Source organism: Orcinus orca, chromosome 1 (assembly GCF_937001465.1).
Source record: "Orcinus orca chromosome 1, mOrcOrc1.1, whole genome shotgun sequence".
Taxonomy (NCBI): Eukaryota; Metazoa; Chordata; class Mammalia; order Artiodactyla; family Delphinidae; genus Orcinus; species Orcinus orca.
In genome coordinates, this window is record NC_064559.1 from 24,154,865 (window position 1) to 24,180,867 (window position 26,003).

The 26,003-nt window shown below is 40.3% G+C and overlaps 1 pseudogene; it reads left to right on the forward strand.

The window, feature by feature from the left end:
• On the forward strand, positions 1 to 25,308 carry LOC101284179 (ferritin light chain-like; annotated as a pseudogene).
• Positions 25,309 to 26,003: the final 695 nt, after the last annotated feature.

Consider the following 26,003-nt stretch of genomic DNA (forward strand, 5'->3'; position numbering starts at 1 on the left):
ATGCTTAAGCCGAACAAGGAATTTGCAGCCAAGACTTCCCCATCTTCCTGGACTGTGTGGAACAGCAGGTATGCGTGCTACATGCCACAGGTTTGCCACGCTGGGTCACTGCCTTGTGGCAGTAACGTAGTTTGTGTTCAGTAAATACTTGTTGACTGACTGACAAAAGTACTACTTCCTAGTTTCCTTAGTCGTTCTCAGGGTCAGACAATTGTGGTATTAACATTTGTAATATGGGAGTAGCTAAAATATACTTTTATTTTTGCTATGATGTTATAATTTGTTTACGCAACTTAAGTTTTTTAAATGACCACAATGGTGTTACACAAAAAGTATTAAAGTCCTCTTTGATTCTGATGAGTTGAGAGGTGAAGTGTTAACTTTTATTTTCTGCAGTAGTAAGTGGAAGTTATTGACTCCACTGAAATAACCTAAAATCCAAAAATGTTTAAGAAACAGATAGAATGGACTCTGCTTTACACGTCTTTGCATAACCTTGAGAAAGTGGTGTAAATGTGCCTTTCTCTGTTTTCTCCATTCATAAAGTGTGTTGAAAAAATGATTATTCTCCCATCTCACAAGTCAAAGAGAGACTTCAAAAATATTTAAAATGATAAAATGGGATGATTTTGGAAAACCTACTGAATTCCTCAGAGATGAGCACAGTACATCTATACATGTACATGCTATAAACCATGTTGCTGATTACCAGGAGACTTTAGTTAACACTTAGCAGCTGGTTTGCTACAGAAACACTCCCACTCTCCCCCAAATCCACTTTCTTCTCTCCAGCAAGGAGGGGGACTCTCATTCTCCCTAAAATAGATGGGCTCTGGAAGTTGCTCCACCCCGGACAGGTCCCAGGTTCACAGGTTCTCACCCAGCCCTGGGTGGTGGGAGGAGGGGTAGTTTGAGAGTTGGGGCAGCTCTGTAACTGTTGGCAAAGAGATTCGAGTGTTAAACAGAAACAGAGAGAAAAAGAAGAAAAAAATATATTATAGGACAGATGAAAAAATACTCTCCACTTACCATTTTTGGTTTAAAAAAAAAAAAGGAATAGAAGAAAAGTGATAAGGGGAACCCAAGGATCGATTCTGGGCTGCTTGATAAAATGGAAATTAATCTCACTCACAGCCCCTAATCTGCTGGGTACTGGCAAGCCTATCCTAAGGAAAGAATTCAATATTTTTATAAATGTAGAAGCAGCGTCCCCTTAATCTGAAATTGGACAGCATGTGGGAAGAGAAGAGTCTGGTTAGCAGAATTTAAAATAGGTGGGAAGAAATGGAAAGCCTAAATCAGAGTTCAAGTTTAGAAAAAGTTAGAACCCAGCTTCATTTGCATTCCAACAAATATCTGGGACACCTTTGGTTTTGAGTCTTGGTAAACTTATAAACTTCCTTTGTTCTTTTGATCACCATCCAACAATTTACCACTTGTTGCTAGCAGGGCATGGAATTTTTTAAGAGTTTCTTTTGCTTGTTTGATCCAAAGACTACAGTTCTCATCCACCTCAGTTTGTAAGTAGTATGAGGGGCCTGCATCGTACAGAATCTTGGATGGGAGAGCAGACCTTGGATGGGAAAATGTCTTATCCACATCTGTGGCTGTCATTCATTAGCACCTGTATGCAGACAGAGACCAGCCCAGTAATTCAACATTGGAGTTGGCATCCTGTAAACTGGGAACTCACTTTGTTAATAATCACCATAAAAAATAAAGGGTGGAAAGAAGACATGTCTTGTTTATCATTTTAAAAGATAGAGAGGCAGACATCTAATCAAATATAGATTACAAACAGACATACAAAGGAAACGGCCGGCTTTAGAGAAAATGAGGAACATGAACCTCTCTGATTGAACTGCAGGATAAGAAAGCAGGCGTAGACTCATTTGCATCAGTGTACACAGGAGCCCACAGTGGATCGCTGGCTTGACAGGGACCAGGACAGATCTTTAGATCCTGGAACAATGGAAAGTTTACGGTGCCTTCCCCACACCCCAGCAATACCCTATCATAAGACACATGTAAAGAAATCCCACAATGCTCTGATTTTCCACACAACGTTATTTCTTAATGTTTTTCTCATTTTATGATGCCGTTTTTGGCAAGACTTAGGTTGCCTAATGGGTTCTCTAGTATTGGTAAGACTTGGTCATTTGCCCACAGTCAGGGAGCAGGTCCTTTTGAGCCCAAGGAAAAAGAATACTATCTAGCCCCAGCAAAAGTGGAAAGTCTGAGTAGACATCAAAGATGAATTAAAGATCTGGGCTACCACGTCTGTACCAGTCACTCCCAAGGCTACTGAACCCATTCACTTTGGGTTCCCTTTTCAAGTTGGGGGTGGAGTGATCACTGGTGGGTGATCGCTGGGATCTCTTCCAGTTTGTTATAAATAGTCATGAATCTACAGGGTTCATGGAATGAGAACAAGAGGGAGAGGGGAGGAAAAAGAAGGGGCCCTACATGTGGCTTCACCTCCTCCTTCCCTTCAAATACCATTCTTACCATAACCTCAGGGTTCCTCCCACCCTAGGACCCTTTGTGCCCCTTCACTCTGGAGTTTTGCCCCAGGGCAGAGGTATCAACACTAGTTTATTGGAAGAGGGGGTGTCTCCACGTCTCCTGTATCAAGGCTGGGGGATGAGAAAAGTCTCATATTGGAAATCTGAATTCATTTCCCTATCGAAACATTATTATGCACCTTGGTTTAGCTTTGTATGTCTTTATCATTTTAAGCATCAAATAGGCTTTTGAGAGCATAACTTCTATTTAGAAGATTCCTTCAAAAGGAAGCTGCATTTGGAGTTCCAAATGACTGACCAGAAATAACTAGGAAGACTGCCTATACAGAGGAATGCTAGGGACTGTCTTTATATAAACAGCGATGCATCTAAGAAAATACTGTGTGTGCCTATCAGTAGAGCAATAGCATGTGTTGAGAATCTGGCCTACGTTTTTGAAAAAAAGTCGTATATAAACTCTGATACAATGTAAAATGTACCCACTGCCAAAAGAGAGACCTCAAGTATTATATGGGATCTGAGGAGAGCGTTAGCTTCTCTGATTCTGTCTGTTTGCTCATTTCTGAAGGGAAGGAATTGATGAAGAAGAAAATATTTGACATGCACTCTGAAAAATAAGTAGAATTTCTATAAGAAATACGGCGGGAGAAGGGATTCTAGTCAGAGAAGGGATTCTAGTCAGAGGGAATCAGTGTAAGCAAAGCTTAAAGGAAGAATAAAAAGGGGTGCATTTGGGAACTAGTAGGTCCAACTTGACTGGAATATGAGGCACAAGAAGTAGAGGGGGAAATGGTTTAAAAGGTAGACTCTGCCCAAACCGTTGAGATGCCACACACCACATGAACAGTCTGGATAGTCTATTTCTTTGGTACGTGAGACAGAGCATTTCAATTTTCCCGAGGAGAAAAGAGTTATGACTGGGGAAGATTAATTTAAAGAAGAGAAGAAGCAAATCAAAGGGAAATCTATGCAGTAATAGAATCAAAAAGCAAAATATTCGTACTTGTCTGGGTAAGGCGGACCTCTTTTCACTAACAAAATATTTGTGTTAGTCTGGGTATGCTGAACTCTTTTCACCAACAATAAACTTAGGGCAACAGTAAAGGCGAGGTAGCAAGAAAAGAAAAAGTTCACCCTCGGTGAATACTTACCAAATTTTGCATTCATCCACTCTAGTAAATTATTTTTAAAATTTCGACATGCAAGTTAAGCCTCATGTGTTAGGGTCTGTCATAGCTTTAAATTTGAGTAAGGTCCAGGGAAGGAGGGAATCTTAAAGCTTTAAAGATGGCCCTGCCAGTGTCAGGGTGGTAGCATGGCAATGCAAAGCGGTGCTGATGAGTCATTACAAAGGTGAGCTAGCTCCACGAGACCACCACAGCGTGTAGGAGGAGAAGGTAAAGGGAACTCAAAGATGACTACTACATTTCATTTGGGGTGTCTAGTTACCAGTAAGGGAACAGGTAAGTCGGGAAGGAAGATGCGAGTGTATTTTCAGCCATGATGGCTTCAGGATTACAGAAGAATGTCTAGATGGAGAAGTTCAGCAGGGGGTTGAACAGGCACCTGGGAGAGAAGCTAGACCTTGGGAGTCATCTATACACAGATCTCTGCGCTGACCCTGTGAGAATGGAGGAGTCCAAGAAAGAAAATAGAAGAGTGTGAGAGGAGAAGCAATGTTATTTTCCTTAAGAGTCATAGAATCTTCTTTTCCCATCTCACCCTAACAGAGTGAAAGCCTTGCTACCTGCTTATTATGTGTCTGGGAGGGAACTGGATGTAGATGCTGATGCAGTGAGGATGTCTGAGTAGGAGGTGGAGAGGCAGAGGAAGGGTACCAGAACACTGCGTCCATCGTTTGCCCAATGGCTCATGCAGGAACCTGGATTTTTCCTGGATACCATTACGGGCTCCTGTGGCTGATAGGAAGTGTGCTCCCAGACTCCACAGGAAATAGGGTAACCTGTTTCCGAAGAGTGCCCACCCTTCTGTGGGGGCAGAATGTGATAACTGTGGGAAGAACAGGGAAGCTGAAAGCCATGAGTCGGAAGACACCTTAGTCGTAACTCAACCGTGGCAGGGAGGTGTCACCAAAGAGAAACAGATGGAGACATAAGTGGACCAGAGTCACCTCCAGTTGGCGAAGAACCCAACATAATGACCACATCATTCTCCTGCTTAAATCCCTTTCGTGGCTTCTTTTCATCTTAGTTTGAAGACCAAACTCCTTGGTGTAACTCACAAAAATCTGCACCATTACTACTGCTAGCTCACCAAACTCAACACATGCATTTGCTCTGCGGCTCCAGGCATACTTCAACATTTCTAAACCTTTCTCAACTCTGTCCTGTCTCACAGCCTTCATACTTCCTTCTGCCTGGGATACTTCCCTCTCCACACAACCCCCAGGTTTGTCTACTTAACTCCCTCTTCTTCAGATTTCAACTCAAACTCCCCCTCTCCCCCCACCCCAGGTCAGGTCTCCTATGATCTATTATGATCTCACAGGAATCTTCACTTTCATAGCACTTATACTGGTTCATAATCATATATTTGTGGCTATCTGTTTCATGTTTCTCAACCTCACTAGAGAGTAAACTTCATGAAGACAAAGGTCATGTCTGTTGTTTTTACCATTCCATAGCCAGAGCCTCATTAAGTACCTCACACTTAGTATGGTCAGTAAACATTTATTAAACGACTTGATCCAAAAGACACCGTCTCCAGCACTATAATGAGACAAATATCATTAGCCTTACGCCATCCATACCAATATTCCTCCTTTTTATTGAAGGAATAGCCTGAGGGTGGCGAAGCTCTAGAAATAAGATTTCAGCTTTCTTTAGAAACTAACATTTCTTAATATCTAAAAAGCTATTACAAATTCATAACATTAACTTTTTTGGGGGGGGGGCATGCCCCGCGGCATGCGGGATCTTAGTTCCCTGACCAGGTGTCGAACCCGTGCCCCCTGCAATGGAAGCACTAAGTCCCAACCACTGGACCACCAGGGAAGTCCCACAAATTAATAACATTAACTTTAAAAATATTAACACATCAATAGAAAAAATGGACTAAATACATGACAGGTGCATACTTCACTGGCTAAGAAATACAAACGGTCATTAAACACACACAAGCATAAACTCCACTAGTAATCAAAGAACATAGGAAAGATAAGAACTACATATATTCTTATATATTCATTCAATTTCTTTTAGTAATTAAGAACTACTAGTCAGAATCTAAAAAACAAAACAAACAAACAAAACCAAACAGAAAAAGACTCATGGAGACAGAGAACAAACTGTTGTTCACAATAGGGGAGGGTGTTGGGGGTGGACAAAACAGGTGAAGGGGATTAAGAGGCACAAACTTCCAATTATAATTAAGTCACAGAGATGCAATAATATACAAAACAGGTAATATCGTCAATAATATTAAAGGGTGACAGATAGCTAGTCTTAGCACGCTGATCATCTCGTAATGTAGGTAAATGTCGAATCACTATGTTGTACACTCGAAACTAATATAATGTTGTATGTCAATTATATTTAAATTTAAAAAAAAGAACTGTACAAGTAACCCTTGACAGTTTTTACATGTAGAAATGAACAGAGAAGGAACTCCATTGTCTAGTAATGCCGTCCCGGTAGTGACTAAATCTCCTGCTTACAACTTTAAACAAAAAACAACGGATGAAATGATCGAAGTACCAACAAGGTAGGAAGGAATTACTACACTGAAGAAAAGAGAAAAGAACAACTCAAGAGAGAAAAGAGTCCCTGAAAGATGTTTTTGCTCTTTAGACATCTGTCAGGCTCTGAAAATTTTAACTTTCATTTTTACGGCCTCCCAGGTCAACAGGAATAGAAATCAAAGCCTTGTCTTCCAGAAAATAAGAATTCATTTGGAAATACTTCCCACAAAAAAACATTTGGACTCCAAAGGATTACACATACTTGAAGTCAGCCCTTGCACAGTCTCATAGTCCAGAACTAACTTTTCAAAAACAATAAGCTAGGGAACACACACGTGTGTGCATGCACACACACACACACACACACATATGCACACACACAACTTGAGCAAGAACAGAAACCACAAAATGAAAAACAGATCCACTAAGACTTCAGAAATTGCAATAATCAGACTCATTATATGGCAGCAAAACCTTATCATCCAAATCCAAGCAAAGTAGTATGAGAAAGGTAAAATGAAGGCCAACATTACTCAGACATAGAGGCAAAAATCCCAAACAAAATAGTTGCAAACCGAATCTAGTAATACATAAAACCAAATACTATAGCAGCATCAAATTAGGTTTATCCAAGAAATGCAAGGTGGGTTTAACATTGGAAATATCTGAGCATTGAGATCACAAATACCCAGGCATTTAATGGGTAAGACTCTTCCTCTGGACACACTTCAATAGATACTATGACTCTATTACATTTGCAGGTCTACAGTTGGCCATCCCTTTTCTACTAACTCCTTCTGGCTTTAGCTATGTTCATAAAATATTAATATATTCAATTATGTTATAGCAGAGGTTGTAAAGTGGAGACTTTGGGTCAAATTCAGCCCACAGTTGGTTTTTGTTTGGCCTGTGGTGTTTTAAAGAAAGTGAAGCCAACATTTACAAATTGAGAAATTTCAATAAATCCTGGTTTGGGGACTTCTTTCAAAACACAGGAATATCTGGCAATAATGGCCCCTAGGTTTACCTAGAAACTATCAGCTACAGCTGAGGAATAGCTGCTCCTGTTAGATAAGGTGTGTATTCTCCTGTTCACTGAGAACTCTGCCGGTCTGGCCACGTGTCACTTGCCATTAATCTGTATGTGTTCTTTTTTTCTCCCTCTTAGAGTAAACTTGAGAGAAAAATAAAACATGTGTTGTTCTGTCTTGCCAATGAGAGAAAAAAGGAAACTGGACAAAGAGAGGCCAATGTGTCAAAGAAAAGTAAAGGAAAGCACATATTTTTGTGAAAGTGAAGCCTATCACTTCGTGTTCAGTATGTTAAACCTGGTCAGCTTCACTCCTTTATAGGACCTGCCTGGATCTGCAGGCATACGTTTGCGACCTTTGGGTTATAGTCACGTCCAAATGGCATGGAAACAGTCTGCCTCATTCTAGGGACTGTCTACTTTTATATTCTGTTATGTGTTGACTTCACAATTTAACTTTCAGAACGCAGTCTTATTTCCCTAATTCCTAGTTCCTGAGATGCACCTCTCTAGCCCCCAAATGCTGATAGTACTTACAAGTCACCATTGTTACTTATCATTTATCTTGAACTTAGACTGAAAAGCAGCTAACACCTCTGTTCTCTTTTCTCCCCTTGTTTCCTCCCCCCTCACCCCAAAATAAGCTGTTACCGAATCTGAGAAAAGAAAAATGTTGACAGGAATGTTTACACCGTGACCACAATATATAATAGTAAGTTGGTATCTCAAGTGGGAGTTGATTCTCATAAACATTTGTTCAAAATAGATAAATATTATTACGGCATGTGAGGCAGTAACTAGACTTATTTTAGACTGTTTTGTCTAATGGACGGGTAATAGTTACTTTTCATAATGTTGTCCCTGCTCTTTGGGGAAGTTATCACCAGTGACAATTATAATCTCACAATATGAAAAGCCAGCCCAAGCCTACAAAGCAAGACCATGTCTCTTCATCCATGTTTTCCCAATAAAGCAGTGAACCTCAGATTGAATGAGCCAATGAATGGACAAGCAGATGGTAAAGCCTGTTTCCAGTCTTGCTTCTTCTATTATAATACCATCATGTGGTATTTATAATAGGGCTTCTGTCCTGACATTTACTGATGCTGAAATACAGACTTCAAAAATTTTTTAATGGTATTTCTATCCAAGGCCCCAGAATTGTCTGCTTTTATTTAAAGACATATCCAGAAAGCAGTTGACTTTCCTTTCGGTGAATACATTTGGAAAGAAGCTATAAAGATGGTATATACAAACGACTAGATGTTAAATTGGAGATGCTGTGCCAGAATACATGGTTTATATAGCTTGTACTCATAGGCTTGATTTCTTCTGTTTAGACTCAACCATGAGAGAGAGCAAGAGAGGGCCAGAAGTGTGTGTGTCTTATACAGTGAAGCTTTAATAGAGCAATATTTGTTTTAAGGGTTAGTTGTATAAACAGACATGAAAGCCATCTGTTTGCCCCATAAGTGGTACTTAAAATTTATAACAAAGGACAAAGTACATTTCAGCAGACAACAGAATATAGGTCAAGATCACACAATAGTTAGTATAGCAGCATTAGAATCCTAGGTGTCCCAAGTCCAAGTCCAAATCCAGTAGCCTGTAACATTTTGCACCAGGGAGTTAGAATCTGAGAATAAAATTGTATGCAGAGGGCTTCCCTTGTGGCGCAGTGGTTGAGAGTCCGCCTGCCGATGCAGGGGACACGGGTTCGTGCTCCGGTCCGGGAAGATCCCACATGCCGCGGAGCGGCTGGACCCATGAGCCATGGCCGCTGAGCCTGCGCGTCCGGAGCCTGTGCTCCGCAACGGGAGACGCCGCAACAGTGAGAGGCCCGCGTACCTCAAAAAAAAAAAAAAATTGTATGCAGAAAGGTCAGTGTTTTAACTGTTAAGTTATGTTTACCAGCTTTAAGAAAGGTAGCAAGTATGCATAGTTCTTAGAATGGCAGTAGACGCTAGAGTGAACAAGTGACTCACAGAAGATATAAAGACACTGCTTCAGAGGCTTCCGGCAAAATAGCGGAAGAGTAAGACGCGGATGTCACCTTCCTCCCCACAGATACACCAGAAATACATCTACACGTGGAACAACTCCTACAGAACACCTACTGAACGCTGGCACAAGACCTCAGACCTCCCAAAAGGCAAGAAAATCCCCACGTACCTGGGTAGGGCAAAAGAAAAAAGAAAAAACAGAGACAAAAGGATAGGGACGGGACCCGCACCAGTGGGAGGGAGCTGTGAAGGAGGAAACGTTTCCACACACTAGGAGCCCCTTCGCGGGCGGAGACTGCGGCTGGCGGAGGGGGAAAGCTTTGGAGCCCCGAAGGAGAGCACAGCAACAGGGGTGCGGAGGGCAAAGTGGGGAGATTCCCGCACAGACGATCAGGGCCGACCGGCACTCACCAGCCCGAGAGGCTTGTCTGCTCACCCGCCGGGGCGGGCGGGGCTGCGAGCTGAGGCTCCGGCTTCGATCGGAGCACTGGGAGAGGACTGGGGCTGGCGGCCTGAACACAGCCTGCAGGGGGTTAGTGCGCCACGACTAGCAGGGAGGGAGTCCGGGGAAAAGTCTGGACCTGCCGAAGAGGCAAGAGACTTTTTCTTACCTCTTTGTTTCCTGGTGCGCGAGGAGAGGGGATTCAGAGCGCTGCTTAAAGGAGCTCCAGAGATGGGCGCGAGCCGCGACTAAAAGCGCGGACCCCAGAGATGGGCATGAGACACTAAGGCTGCTGCTGCTGCCACCAGGAAGCCTGTGTGTGAGCACAGGTCACTATCCACACCCCCTTTCCGGGGAGCCTGTGCAGCCCACCACTGCCAGGGTCCCGGGATCCAGGAACAACTCCTCCGGGAGAAAGCACGGCGCGCCTCAGGCTGGTGCAACGTCATGCCGCCCTCTGCCGCCGCAGGCCCGCCCCACACTCCGTGCCCCTCCCTCTCCCCGGCCTGAGTGAGCCGATGCCCCCGAATCAGCGGCTCCTTTAACCCCGTCCTGTCTGAGCAAAGAACAAACGCCCTCCGGCGACCTACACGCAGAGGCGGGGCCACATCCAAAGCTGAGCCCCTGGGAGCTGTGAGAACAAAGAAGAGAAAGGTAAATCTCTCCCAGCAGCCTCAGAAGCAGCGGATTAAAGCTCCACAATCAACCTGATGTACCTGCATCTATGGAATACCTGAATAGACAACGAATCATCCCAAATTGAGGAGAGCAAGATTTATGATTTTTTTCCGCTTTTCCTCTTTTTGTGAGTGTGTATGTGTATGCTTCTGTGTGCGATTTTGTCTGTATAGCTTTGCTTCCACCATTTGTCCTAGGCTTCTATCCGTCCGTTTTCTTTCTGTTTCTAACTTTTTTCTTTTTTTTGTTAATAATTATTTTTTATTTTAATAACTTTATTATATTTTATCTTATTTTATTTTACTTTATCTCCTTTTTTTCCCTTCCTTCCCTCCTTCCTTACTTCCTTCCTCCACCCCTCCCTCCCTCCTTTCTTTCTGTCTTTCTCTCTTTCTACTTCTACTAATTCTTTCTTTCTACTTTTTCTCCCTTTTATTCTGAGCTGTGTGGATGAAAGGCTCTTGGTGCTGCAGCCAGGAGTCACTGCTGTGCCTCTGAGGAGGGAGAGCCAACTTCAGGACACTGGTTCACAAGAGACCTCCCAGCTCCACATAATATCAAACGGTGAAAATCTCCCAGAGATCTCCGTCTCAACGCCAAGACCCAGCTTCACTCAACGACCAGCAAGCTACAGTGCTGGACATCCTATACCAAACAACTAGCAAGACAGGAACACAACATTACCCATTAGCAGAGAGGCTGCCTAAAATCATAATAAGTCCACAGACACACCCAAACACACTACCAGACGTGGACCTGCCCACCAGAAAGACAAGATCCAGCCTCATCCACCAGAACACAGGCACTAGTCCCCTCCACCAGGAAGCCTACACAACCCACTGAACAAACCTTAGCCACTGTGGACAGACACCAAAAACAATGGGAACTACGAACCTGCAGCCTGCGAAAAGGAGACCCCAAACACAGTAAGATAAGCAAAAAGAGAAGACAGAAAAACACACAGCAGATGAAGGAGAAAGATAAAAACCAACCAGACCTAACAAATGAAGAGGAAATAGGCAGTCTACCTGAAAAAGAATTCAGAGTAATGATAGTAAAGATGATCCAAAATCATGAAAATAGAATAGACAAAATGCAAGAAACATTTAACAACGACCGAGAAGAACTAAAGATGAAACAAAGAACGATGAACAACACAATAAATGATATGAAAAATACTCTAATGGGATCAATAGAAGAATAACTGAGGCAGAAGAACGGATAAGTGACCTGGAAGATAAAATAGTGGAAATAACTACTGCAGAGCAAAATAAAGAAAAAAGAATGAAAAGAACTGAGGACAGTCTCAGAGACCTCTGGGACAACATCAAACGTGCCAACATTCGAATTATAGGGGTTCCAGAAGAAGAAGAGAAAAAGAAAGGGACTGAGAAAATATTTGAAGAGATTATAGTTGAAAACTTCCCAAATATGGGAAAGGAAATAGTTAATCAAGTCCAGGAAGCACAGAGAGTCCCATACAGGATAAACCCACGGAGAAACACGCCAAGACACATATTAATCGTTAAACTGTCAAAAATTAAATACAAAGAACACATATTAAAAGCAGCAAGGGAAAAACAACAAATAACACACAAGGGAATCCCCATAAGGTTAACAGCTGATCTTTCAGCAGAAACTCTGCAAGCCAAAAGGGACTGGCAGGACATATATAAAGTGATGAAGGAGAAAAACCTGCAACCAAGATTACTCTACCCAGCAAGGATCTCATTCAGATTTAATGGAGAAATTAAAACCTTTACAGACAAGCAAAAGCTGAGAGAGTTCAGCACCACCAAACCAGCTTTACAACAACTGCTAAAGGAAATTCTCTAGGCAAGAAACAAAAGAGAAGGCAAAGACCTACAATAACGAACCCAAAACAATCAAGAAAATGGGAATAGGAACATACATATCGATAAATACCTTAAATGTAAATGGACTAAATGCTCCCACCAAAAGACACAGATTGGCTTAATGGATACAAAAACAAGACCCATATATTTGCTGTCTACAAGAGACCCACTTCACACCTAGAGACACATACAGACTGAAAGTGAGGAGATGGAAAAATATATTTCATGCAAATGGAAACCAAAAGAAAGCTGGAGTAGCATTTCTCATATCAGACAAAACAGACTTTAAAATAGACTATTAGAAGAGACAAAGAAGGACACTACATAATGATCAAGGGATCAACCCAAGAAGAAGATATAACAATGGTAAATATTTATGCACCCAACATAGGAGCACCTCAATACATAAGGCAAATACTAACAGCCATAAAAGGGGAAATCGACAGTAACACATTCATAGTAGGGGACTTTAACACCCCACTTTCACCAATGGACAGATCATCCAAAATGAAAATAAATAAGGAGATACAAGCTTTAAATGATATATTAAACAAGATGGACTTAATTGACATTTATAGGACATTTCATCCAAAAACAACAGAATACACATTTTTCTCAAGTGCTCATGGAACATTCTCCAGGATAGATCATATCTTCGGTCACAAATCAAGTCTTGGTAAATTTAAGAAAATTGAAATTGTATCAAGTATCTTTTCCGACCACAATGCTATGAGATTAGATATCATTTACAGGAAATGGTCTGCAAAAAATGCAAACACATGGAGGCTAAACAATACACTACTTAATAATGAAGTGATCACTGAAGAAATCAAAGAGGAAATCAAAAAATACCTAGAAACAAAGGACAATGGAGACACGATGACCCAAAATCTATGGGATGCAGCAAAAGCGGTTCTAAGAGGGAAGTTTATAGCAATACAATCCTACCTTAAGAAACAAGAAACATCTCGAATAAACAACCTAACCTTGCACCTCAAGCAATTAGAGAAAGAAGAACAAAAAATCCCCAAAGTTAGCAGAAGGAAAGAAATCATAAAAATCAGATCAGAAATAAATGAAAAAGAAATGAAGGAAACGATAGCAAAGATCAATAAAACTAAAAGCTGGTTCTTTGAGAAGATAAACAAAATTGATAAACCATTAGCCAGACTCATGAGGAAAGAAAGGGAGAAGACTCCAATCAATAGAATTAGAAATGAAAAAGGAGAAGTAACAACTGACACTGCAGAAATACAAAAGATCATGAGAGATTACTACAAGCAACTCTATGCCAATAAAATGGACAACCTGGAAGAAATGCACAAACTCTTAGAAATGCACAACTGGCCAAGACTGAATCAGGAAGAAACAGAAAATATGAACAGACCAATCACAAGCACTGAAATTGAAACTGTGATTAAAAATCTTCCAACAAACAAAAGCCCAGGACCAGATGGCTTCACAGGCGAATTCTATCAAACATTTAGAGAAGAGCTAACACCTATCCTTCTCAAACTCTTCCAACATATAGCAGAGGGAGGAACACTCCCAAACTCATTCTACGAGGCCACCATCACCCTGATACCAAAACCAGACAAGGATATCACAAAGAAAGAAAACTACAGGCCAATATCACTGATGAACATAGATACAAAAATCCACAACAAAATACTAACAAACAGAATCCAACAGCACATTAAACGGATCATACACCATGATCAAGTGGGGTTTATTCCAGGAATGCAAGGATTCTTCAATATACACAAATCAATCAACATGATACACCATATTAACAAATTGAAGGAGAAAAACCATATGATTATCTCAATAGATGCAGAGAAAGCTTTCAACAAAATCCAACACCCATTTATGATAAAAACCCTGCAGAAAGTAGACATAGAGGGAACTTTCCTAAACATAATAAAGGCCATATATGACAAGCCCACAGCCAACATCGTCCTCAATGGTGAAAAACTGAAAGCATATCCACTAAGATCAGGAAAAAGACAAGGTTGCCCACTCTCACCACTCTTATTCAACATAATTTTGGAAGTTTTAGCCACAGCAATTAGAGAAGAAAAGGAAATAAAAGGAATCCAAATCGGAAAAGAAGAAGTAAAGCTGTCACTGTTTGCAGATGACATGATACTATACATAGAGAATCCTAAAGATGCTACCAGAAAACTACTAGAGCTAATCAATGAATTTGGTAAAGTAGCAGGATACAAAATTAATGCACAGAAATCTCTGGCATTCCTATACACTAATGATGAAAAATCTGAAAGTGAAATCAAGAGAACACTCCCATTTACCATTGCAACAAAAAGAATAAGATATCTAGGAATAAACCTACCTAAGGAGACAAAAGACCTGTATGCAGAAAATTATAAGACACTGATGAAAGAAAGTAAAGATGATACAAATAGATGGAGAGATATACCATGTTCTTGGATTGGAAGAATCAACATTGTGAAAATGACTCTACTACCCAAAGCAATCTACAGATTCAATGCAATCCCTATCAAACTACCACTGGTATTTTTCACAGAACTAGAACAAAAAATTTCACAATTTGTATGGAAACACAAAAGACCCTGAATAGCCAAAGCAATCCTGAGAACGAAAAACGGAGCTGGAGGAATCAGGCTCCCTGACTTCAGACTATACTACAAAGCTACAGTAATCAAGACAGTATGGTACTGGCACAAAAACAGAAAGATAGATCAATGGAACAGGATAGAAAGCCCAGAGATAAACCCACACACATATGGTCGCCTTATCTTTGATAAAAGAGGCAGGAATGTACAGTGGAGAAAGGACAGCCTCTTCAATAAGTGGTGCTCGGAAAACTGGACAGGTACATGTAAAAGTATGAGATTAGATAACTCCCTAACACCATACACAAAAATAAGATCAAAATGGATTAAAGACCTAAATGTAAGGCCAGACAGTATCAAACTCTTAGAGGAAAACATAGGCAGAACACTCTGTGACATAAATCACAGCAAGATCCTTTTTGACCCACCTCCTAGAGAAATGGAAATAAAAATAAACAAATGGGACCTAATGAAACTTCAAAGCTTTTGCACAGCAAAGGAAACCATAAACAAATCAAAAGACAGCCCTCAGAATGGGAGAAAATATTTGCAGATGAAGCAACTGACAAAGGATTAATCTCCAAAATTTATAAGCAGCTCATGCAGCTCAATAACATAAAAACAAACAACCCAATCCAAAAATGGGCAGAAGACCTAAATAGACATTTCTCCAAAGAAGATATACAGACTGCCAACAATCACATGAAAGAATGCTCAACATCATTAATCATTAGAGAAATGCAAATCAAAACTACAATGAGATATCATCTCACACCAGTCAGAATGGCCATCATCAAAAAATCTAGAAACAATAAATACTGGAGAGGGTGTGGAGAAAAGGGAACCCTCTTGCACTGCTGGTGGGAATGTAAATTGATACAGCCACTGTGGAGAACAGTATGGAGGTTCCTTAAAAAACTACAAATAGAACTACCATATGACCCAGCAATCCCACTACTGGGCATATACCCTGAGAAAACCATAATTCAAAAAGAGTCATGTACCAAAATGTTCATTGCAGCTCTATTTACAATAGCCCGGAGATGGAAACAACCTAAGTGTCCATCATTGGATGAATGGATTAAGAAGATGTGGCACCTATATATACGATGTAATATTATTCAGCCATAAAAAGAAACGAAATTGAGGTATTTGTAATGAGGTGGATAGACCTAGAGTCTGTCATACAGAGTGAAGTAACTCAGAACGAGAAAGACAAATACCGTATGATAACACATATATATGGAATTTAAGAAAATAAAATGTCATGAAGAACCTAGGGGTAAGACAGGAATAAAGACACAGACCTACTAGAGAATGGACTTGAGGATGTGGGGAGGGGGAAACGTAAGCTGTGAGAAAGCGAGAGAGAGGCATGGACGTATATACACTACCAAATGTAAAGTAGATAGCTAGTGGGAAGCAGCCACAAAGCACAGGGAGATCAGCTCGGTGCTTTGTGACCGCCTGGAAGGGTGGGATAGGGAGGGTGGGAGGGAGGGAGATGCAAGAGGGAAGAGATATGGGAACATATGTATAACTGATTCACTTTGTTATAAAGCAGAAACTAACACACCATTGTAAAGCAATTATACTCCAATAAAGATGTAAAAAAAAAAAAGATATAAAAAGGTTACTAAGTGGACACACCAGTGTTTTTGACTGCAAATACTAATTCAAGTAAATTTTCCCCTAAAATCTGAAAAAGTAGCTGCATCACCCAAGATGTTCACGGTATTAACAAAACAACTTCTCCAATAACAGTCCTGTGTGCTCTGAGAGAAAAACTTTCCACCTCATAATAAGTGTGCAGAGCATTCCAAATGTGCAAATTAGATATAGACTATTTCACGAATGTGATATTAAGAAAGGTCATGTTGGGGACTTCCCTGGTGCTCCAAGGGTTAAGAATCCGTCTTGCAATGCAGGCCAGGGGAACTAAGATCCCACGTACCGCGGGGCAACTAAGCCTGCGTGCCGCAACTACTGAGCCCACACGTTACAAATAGAAGCCTGCATGCTGCAACGAAAGATCCCGTATGCCGCAACTAAGACCCGACACACCCAAAATATAAATATTAAAAAAAAACTCATTGAGCTGTACACTTAAGATTTGGATACTTTAATTACTTCATTATACGTATGTTCTAATTCAATAAAAAAGGGGTGAACAGACACACAAAATGAAAGGTCATGTTGGCAATATCAGAATAGAAACACTGATTCCTCGTACATAGGTGTTACATACGTTTTAGGAAATAGTCCCTTTATTTGGAGACAGTTTAAAAATTAAATTAAGGAGCCCCTCCAGATGTCATTAAGAAGCCAGATTAGAATAAAATTGAAATGAAATAAACTTAAATTACAACATATTTGAAAACGTGTGATATGAGAAGGGAAGTAGGAATATATCAACCAGTGATAATTATGGAGCTTACAATTTTGTCATTGTGTCCCTAGCGATGTATAGGAAAAAGATATAGTAACATTTTGACCAAGGAGGTGTGTAGTAAACCAGGTAGATTTGGTTGAGGTCAAGTATGACAAAACATTTCCCAGGTTATGACAGCCAGTATCTCTAAAAAAACAAATAATTTCCTTTCCGATCACTTCTACAACCAACCTTCTGGCCTTAATTCAGTCTCCCCGGTAAGTTCATCTACCAGGGAGAAAATGTATTGATAGGCCATTAGGAATATTTGGCCCATTTGGCAGTTATAACTATAAAGTAAATTAATAAATTGTCTTTTAGGCGCACCTTAGTGTCCTGCACGTTTTATTAAATTGTCTCAAATATCCAATGTCCTTATCACCTTCAGTGAGTATACTCGCAACACCTCAAATCATAAGCTTAAAGGGCAGATCTTGAACTGTGGTAACCTCACTAGGAGACACAGCCCAGGGGGCCCAGCCTGGATAGGTTGTTAGTGTCTAATCAGAATCATTATAATCACCAGGCCCAGAGCTCATGTTTACCACTTGCTGTGTGCATTTCTTAATAACTCAGCCAAGGTCAACAGTGTCTCCTGCAAGTCTTCTCATCAATCCAGAGAGAGTTTTCTCATGTGCGTGCTTCCACTGTATGATTTTGTGATAATGCAACTTTCACCTCTAAGAATGGGGGACGGGGAGGAAGGAAGAGGGAAGGAGGGAGAGGAGAAGGGAAGGGTGGTTGGGAGGAAGAAGGGGAAAGAGAGGGAAGGGAGAAATGAAGAGAGGTAAAAAGGAAGAGAGAGAGGCAGGAAGGGTAGAGGGAGTGGGAGAGGGAAGGAAAGAAGGAAAGGAAAGGAGTATGAATTCAGGAGCCTCAGCTCAAGTTTGAATCCTAGGTCTACTCCTTACTAGCTGTGTGAACTTGACCAAGGAACTATCTTAGTCATTTAGTGTCCTCATCTGAATAATGGAGATAATAGGATTTACTTCCTATCATGTGGGGATTAGAGTTACTACGTAAAAACACTTAGGACGGTGCCTGACACATTGTGAACGGTTTCACATTTTATTCCTAATAAATTTTCTAATCGACTGCACTTTTGCATTTTGCTATAGAAACTGAGAAACTGTAAAAGTCCTAAAATCAATTTCTCAAGTGCAGCAAATAAAGCCCAATGCCCACTGATCAGGAAAACAATACTTATTTCTGTAAATATAAAAATAACAGGGCTTCCCTGGTGGCGCAGTGGCTGAGAGTCCGCCTGCCGATGCAGGGGACACGGGTTCGTGCCCCGGTCCGGGAAGATCCCACATGCCACGGAGCGGCTGGGCCCGTGAGCCACGGCCGCTGAGCCTACGCGTCCGGAGCCTGTGCTCCGCAACGGGAGAGGTCACAACAGTAAGAGGCCCGCGTACCGCAAAAAAATAAATAAATAAAAAATAACAGGTGAGGCTGTGCTTGTTAAATTTTAATGGGCATAGGAATCAACTGGGCATCTTGTTAAAATGCAGATTCTGATTCCATTGGCCTGAGGCAAGGAGAGTCTGCATTTCTTACAAGTTCCCAGGTGATGTCGGTGCTGCTGGTCTGTGGGCCACACTTTGAGTAGCCAGACTGTAGACAGTTTGATTCAAAGGGGAAAAAATAATAGGAGGAAGGAAGTAAAATAGAATAATATATTTAAAATGCTAGGGGAATGGCCACCAGTGGGGAGTACTCCATAATCAGCTGTATTATTGTTGCTCAGAAGGCATTCTAGGCATGCCTTAGATTGCACAATACATTTATTTCCAATATGTGTTACACATATGCATATGTGTGTATATATGTATATAAACTGCATTTGTTTATATTTTGTTCATGCTTAACTGCACTTAGGGAGCATCTTATTGAAAAAAATCCTGCCAATACTTTTGTTATGAGAATAATTAGCTAATTTACTGATACAGTTTATTTACATATTACTTAGAATACAAAATTAATATATTCTCATCGGAAAAATTCAATTATCTCAGAAGCCTATTCATTTAAAATGGAAAATTCCCCACTTCACCCTTAAAAGTTCTAAGCTCCTAGGCTAGTAACTATTAAGAGTTTGGTGTGACACTTTAAAATATTTTTTATTCTTATATATCCATATAAGATTTTTTTTCAGAAAATCTACACCACTATAATGCAACTTACTTTTTCCTCAAAGATATATCAAACATCTTTCCATGTTAATATGTAGAAATTCACCTCCTTTTCAGTGATTGCACAGTATTCCAACATACTATGACTCATTTACCCATTCCCTATTGCTGTGCTTCTGGGATGTCTCCAATTACTTGCTATGACAAATAATGCTACAAAGAATTTTCTTATACCCGTCTTTGTATAGGTGTCTGAACACATCTGTAATGTGGTTTTTGGAGTGAAATTGTTGTGAAGGATACAGACCACTGAATTTTGAGAATTGCCAAATTGCTTTTCAAAAAGGCTTCTACCACTGTTCCAGGAGCCTGCCCTGCTTCCGTGCACATTGTAAAACGGTCATTTGCAATCACTTTAACTTCTTCATAATCTGACAGGAAAAGGTCATCCCTTTATTATTTTAACTTTCATTTTCTTAATCACTAGTGAGATTTACTATCTTTTATAATGTCACTAGCCATTTCAATTTCTTCTATGAAGTGCTTGTTCTTATCACTTGCCAATTTTTTTCCTGGGTAACCTTTTCCTTTTTCCTTCTTTTTTTTTTATAAGAGCTCTCTGTGTATTGGATATTATACTTCTAATATACATATTACATTTTTTATGGTTAAGATTTTGTTGGCTTGCTGTCTTTAATGAGGTATGTTATTGTACAGAAATTTTTACAGAATCAAGCATTTCACTCTGGATTCTTTTTTTCTATGTTTTTTTAATGTTTTATTTCTTGCTTAGATGCTTTTCCCTTCCCCCAAATAATAAAATATTCTCCCACTTTTTTCTAGTAATTTCATTTGTTTTAGTTTTAATGTTTACATCTTTAATCATGATGTATATCAAATTGTTTTTAAAAATACACTTGCATGAGGCTTTTACCACTGGAATTATGGTTTAGTCAATACTATATTATTATTGCTACAAGAAAGGGTTAGAGAAGCTTATCAGTGTAAAATATCTGGATAGCCTAAAAAGGATAGGCCAGTGGTCCTAGCCTTTTCTAGGACCTACATTTTCTAAATGTAACTTTTATTCAACCTATTTTCATATTGACACCCCAAGTCAACTGTCATCAAACATTACTGAAAATTAATATTCTGAATTATCACATGTTGGTTCTGCCCGTATGTGATTCACTTTCATATTGCTGAGTCAGTGCTTCAGAAATAAAATTCTCTTCATTCAGGTCTCTGCTTAAATATCATCTCCTTAAAGGGACTTTCCATGGTCATCCTATCAAACCTCAGCTCCCTCCATCGTTTTGTCCTGGTTTCTTTTTACAGTTCTCACTGCTACTTGAAAAAATTACATTAGACAGGCTTGTCTATTACTTGTCTCACCATGAGGGTGGGGCTTTATCTCATTCACCACTATACCTCTAGCATCTAGAACAACTCAGGTATGTTGAATAAATTACCAAAGAATAAATTAACCAAAGATATTACCAGATCTTGAAAGGTATGTCAGGATGTTAACATATCAAGTCAAAAACAAAAGGACTAGGTACGCTTAAAGCGGTGGTGACTCTTTAGTTGGGTCAATCACTGGATTTAGTGCCAGTAACTATGTGCTAAGGAAAATAACAAATTAAAGAACATGTATGCTTGCCTGATCTAGGAATTCACTTTACCTTAAAAAATAAAATTCCTCCCTAAAAATTGAACTACCCAGTTTGCCTGTTTCTACACTTTATTCCTTACAAGCCCCGATTGGGGGCTTGTTAAATACATTAAAGCATATTTATATAATGGAATTCTAAGCAGCCATTAAAAAAGATGTGATATAAGCGTCATTATTAATATGAAAGTTTAGGGTGAAATAGCATGCAACATAATCCCATTTTCAGAAAAAGAAAATATCTATTACATGTGTGAGTGTAAACACATTCTCTGGAGAGATCTACATCAGAATACCAACACTGATTATCTCTAGGTAATGGGATTAGATTTGATTTTTATATATTTTTTATTCTCTGTACTTTCTCATTTCTCTAAAATAAACACGTATTACTTATGTGAAAAGGAGAAATTGTTTTGGGGTGGAAGACCGTAGTAGTGTGTGATGAAGTGGGTTTGCACACAGCACCCACATTGACCTCGTCCTCCATCCTTGGAGTGCCTTCCTACTCTGCAGACTGAAGAGTTAAAAACCAATTTCCATACACTACCAAATGTAAAATAGATAGCTAGTGGGAAGCAGCCGCATAGCACAGGGAGATCAGCTCAGTGGTTTGTGACCACCTAGAGGGCTGGGATAGGGAGGGTGGGAGGGAGGGAGATGCAAGTGGGAAGAGATATGGGGACATGTGTATGTATAACTGATTCACTTTGCTATAAAGCAGAAACTGACACACCATTGTAAAGCAATTATACTCCAATAAAGATGCCAAAAAAGAAAAAAAACAACTTCCCAGACTCCCTTTGCAGAAAACCTAACGTAAGACTTGGAAGTGACAAGTAAGGCAGAAGCCATCTCCATGGCATGTGCAGCCAGGGAGAGGTGGCAGTTTTCTGCTTTCCCGTGTATGGTCACTGGGCGCCTGCAGACAGTGTGGCAGGTCCCCACTCCCAGAACACAACCTCTGCAGCCTGTTCTAACGTCAGAAACCCCACTGGCGAACCCCTTGGCCGCTGCAGTAGTAGCAGTTGCCCTGGTGGGCCAGTTAACGTGTGTTTTGCTGGAGTCTTTTCTGGGGACCCAAACTTGAGCCCATTTCTCCATACCTTCCAATGATTTTGTAAGGAACTAAGTAGTTTCAAAATTCCCAATATTAATTCCCATTCCTCTTAAAATAGCTAGAGTGGTTTGTTTCCTGCAAGTAAGTCATCAATGATACAAAAAAGGTAAATTGTGTATCATCAACTTTAAAAATAATGTATACTACACAAATCTATTTCAGAATGTGGAGAGGGCATGTGAGACTAACATACAAAAACATGGGGAAAAAGGATCACTAAGTACACTAACATGTTAATGTAGTCATCTCTGGTGGTAGAACTATGGGTAATTTAAATTTCATTTTGCTTATCTTTAAGTTTTCTTTTCTTTTCTTTTTTTTAAGGGAAAACCTTAAAAGCCATGGTTTTTTTTTTTTTTTGAAACAAAAACAGAATCCTCTTACAGGAAAAGAGCAACTTCTGAATGTATCCTGAAATGTTTTAGACAACTAGGATTAGTAACTAAAGGTATTAATCTGCATGTAACACTGTAGCACACACAGGAGTATGTATCGTGGTCTAAGTAGGGGAGCAAGTCCCCATGGTTCATGATCTCAGAACAAATATTTGTCTATTCTAGTGACACAGTCAAGCTGACTGCTCTCTGCTAGAAAAAGGGCAGCTATCTTGGGAACTAAACATATGAAATTGAGACTAGCCAGTATCGCAGCTGTTGGTGAGCTTTCTTTGTTTAAAACAGCAGAAGTATATCCCTTAGAATTGGCTATTTTAAAAGGCATAAAACAGAATGGAAGTGCCTTCACCTACCCAATCATTAAATGAGATTTCAGAAAAAGGGCAAAACTGAAATGAGCAAATGACTTTCCTTTAAACATTTCTTTAAAAATTTTTTTTTCCCACATAACTAACACTTACGTATTTCTGAATTGCTCTTTATTCCTCCATTTTCTCTACCCACTAGCTTCATGACATAGGACGCAGAAAAGGATGTCATACTTCTGTATTCACTGGCAGAAATTATCATGAAGGGTCACAATGCATTTGCAATCATCGAGGAAGCAGATAAAATAAACCATTCTTACTATGCAAATGCCTATCAAGGAATTGTATTAGAATTAGATTAATAAGAAAATATCCTTATATCTATTAACTCAGTGATTTTATAAAGCTAATTTTTATTTAGTTATTTATTTACTTTTTGACCTAAAACAACATAAATTTATTCTCTTACAGTTTTGGAGGTCAGTCCAAAATGAGTCTCACTGAGCCAAAACTAAGATGTCAGCAGGGCTATGTTCCTTTCCAGAGGCTCTAGGGGAAAACCCCTTGCCTTGCCTTTTCCAGAATAAAACTAATTTTTAAATGTCATTTGATACTAGCTACTTGTATTAAAAGCGTCTTTCAATGACAAGTTTTTAATTTTCATGAACACTAATTTTAGATCTTTTATCGTTGTTTTCTGTCACCTAAGATATTCACCTGTGTTTCCTCTAAAAAGCTTTGTATTTTAGCTATCACATTTAGGTCTGTCATCCATCTCAAATTCATTTTTGTGAGGTAGGGAATCATGGTTCATTTTTTTCCATGGGGATATTTAGCTGTTCCGGCTCCATTTGTTGAAAAGATTTCCCTTCTCTGTTGGATTGCTTTGCTACCTCTGTCAAAAATCAAGTGACCATATAAATGTAGATTTGTTTTTCGGCTCTCTCTTCTATCCCACTGAGGTATTTGTTGATCCTTAATGCCAGTATCACACCGTCCTTGATTACTGGATACTACCTACTACAATACTCCTTGTATTGCTTTACAAAATTTAAGACTCTACAAAAGAGGGTATATAAATTAAGTTGAAATAAATGTATGGGCTCAAGATGAGCTTCAAATAATCCTTATGAAATCACTGTTATACTGTATCATGGCTTTGAAAACACTCCATAATCACTATCGTTTCCAAAGTGAAATATATTTACCCACAAATGAAAAACTACAAATTCTTCATGACCTTCAACTGAAATTACATATGAAAAATATTTCTTTAATTTTACTATTCAACTTCCCACCAGGTCTTCCCCACATTAGTTAAAAATACTACAGTGTAGTAAGCCTAAAAACAATCCTTAGGCAGTGTGCTCGGTGGTCCCGAGGATCTCTGTCTCTTGCTTCAACCGTGTTTGGACGGAACAGACCCAGGGACGCCCCTTGTTCCAGCCTCTGACCACCCTCCAACCTTTTTTCCCCGTCTTAACTTTTGGAATCAGCCGCACAGCTATCCTCGGCCACCAGGGCCGGACAACTCCATTTTTTGAGCTTAACTCCTTATTAACCCATCAACTGGGAGCTCCAGGATTCCTTAGAATGATTCCACCCAGGTGGAGGCTGTCCTCCACGGCCTGGTCAACATGCATCTGTAGGCCTCCTACACCTACCTCTCTCTGGGCTTCCATTTCCAACGAAGCGTTGTGCCTCTGGGGGCCGTGGGCCACTGCTTCTGCGAATCGGCGGAGGAGCAGCGCCAGGGCGCCGAGCGACCCTTGAAAATGCAAAAGCAGTGCAGCCACCTGGCCGTCTTCCAGGATGTGCAGAAGCCGTCCCAAGAGGAGTGGCATAAAACGCAGGACGCTCCAGAAGCCGCTGTGTTCACGGAGAAGAACCTGAATCAGGCCCTCGTGGACCTGCATGCCCTGGGTTCTGCCCGCGCAGAGCCCCGCCTCTGTGACTTCTTGGAGGGTCACGCCCTAGATGAGCAGGTGAAACTCATCAAGAAGATGGGCGACCACCTGACTAAGCTCCGCAGGCTGGTTGGTCCCCAGGCTGGGCTGGGCCAGTATCTCTTCGAAAGGCTCATCCTCAAGCACGACGAGAAGCGTCCAAAGTCCAGTGGCCTTTGAGGAGCCCCTCTGGTGTCAGGTCTTCTGCCTGAAGCAGCTCTCGGCAGCAAGTAGGCACCTTTTTTTTTTTTTTTTTTTTTGCGGTACACGGGCCTCTCACTGCTGTGGCCTCTCCCGTTGCGGAGCACAGGCTCCGGACGCGCAGGCTCAGCGGCCATGGCTCACGGGCCCAGCCGCTCCGCGGCATGTGGGATCTTCCCGGACCGGGGCACGAACCCGTGTCCCCTGCATCGGCAGACGGACTCTCAACCACTGCGCCACCAGGGAAGCCCAGGAGGCACCTTTTTAACCACGCTGGAGCCCTCTCCCAACCCTTGGACCAAATGGAAACAATAAAGCTTTTTACAGGAAAAAAAAAAAATTCACGTGTTTGAAACTAGAGGATGCGTACACAGTCTCTCTACATGTTTAAACTTTTCTATAATAAAATATTAAAGTCATGTATCAATTTCAGAAAGGTACCTAGTAAAGAAAAAAGATTATTTCCTTTACAAACATAAGTTTTATAAAATTTCCTTTAAAGTTTAACTTGGAAAAGAAGATTAAGAGCAAGAATACAATATTATTTTATAAAATAAAAAACAAATCAACTCCCAATTCCATTGCGGGCAAACGATAAATGGCTCTTGGAAACTACTGGGCTGTACTAATTTTGTTCAAATTGGCAAAGAAGGATCCTCCACCACCATCATCATCCTTTTTTAAAAAAAGCAGATAGCCTGAATTGCTAAACCCCCAATTCTTTATAAAGATACAGCTTAACAGCTTGAAAAAATGTTGCCAAACTGAGAGTAGCACCAAAAATCTTTAAGATTTACAATCTGTTCTTAACCTAAAATTTTGCTTTGATGCATAATACACCTTCCTGAAATAATTCTACAATACAAATATAATCCCAGACACTGAAAAAAGTTTGCTAAAATAAAATTGGGATTTTTTTACTTTTTCTACTGGTAGCAATGAAAATCACTAGAAACTATGCTTT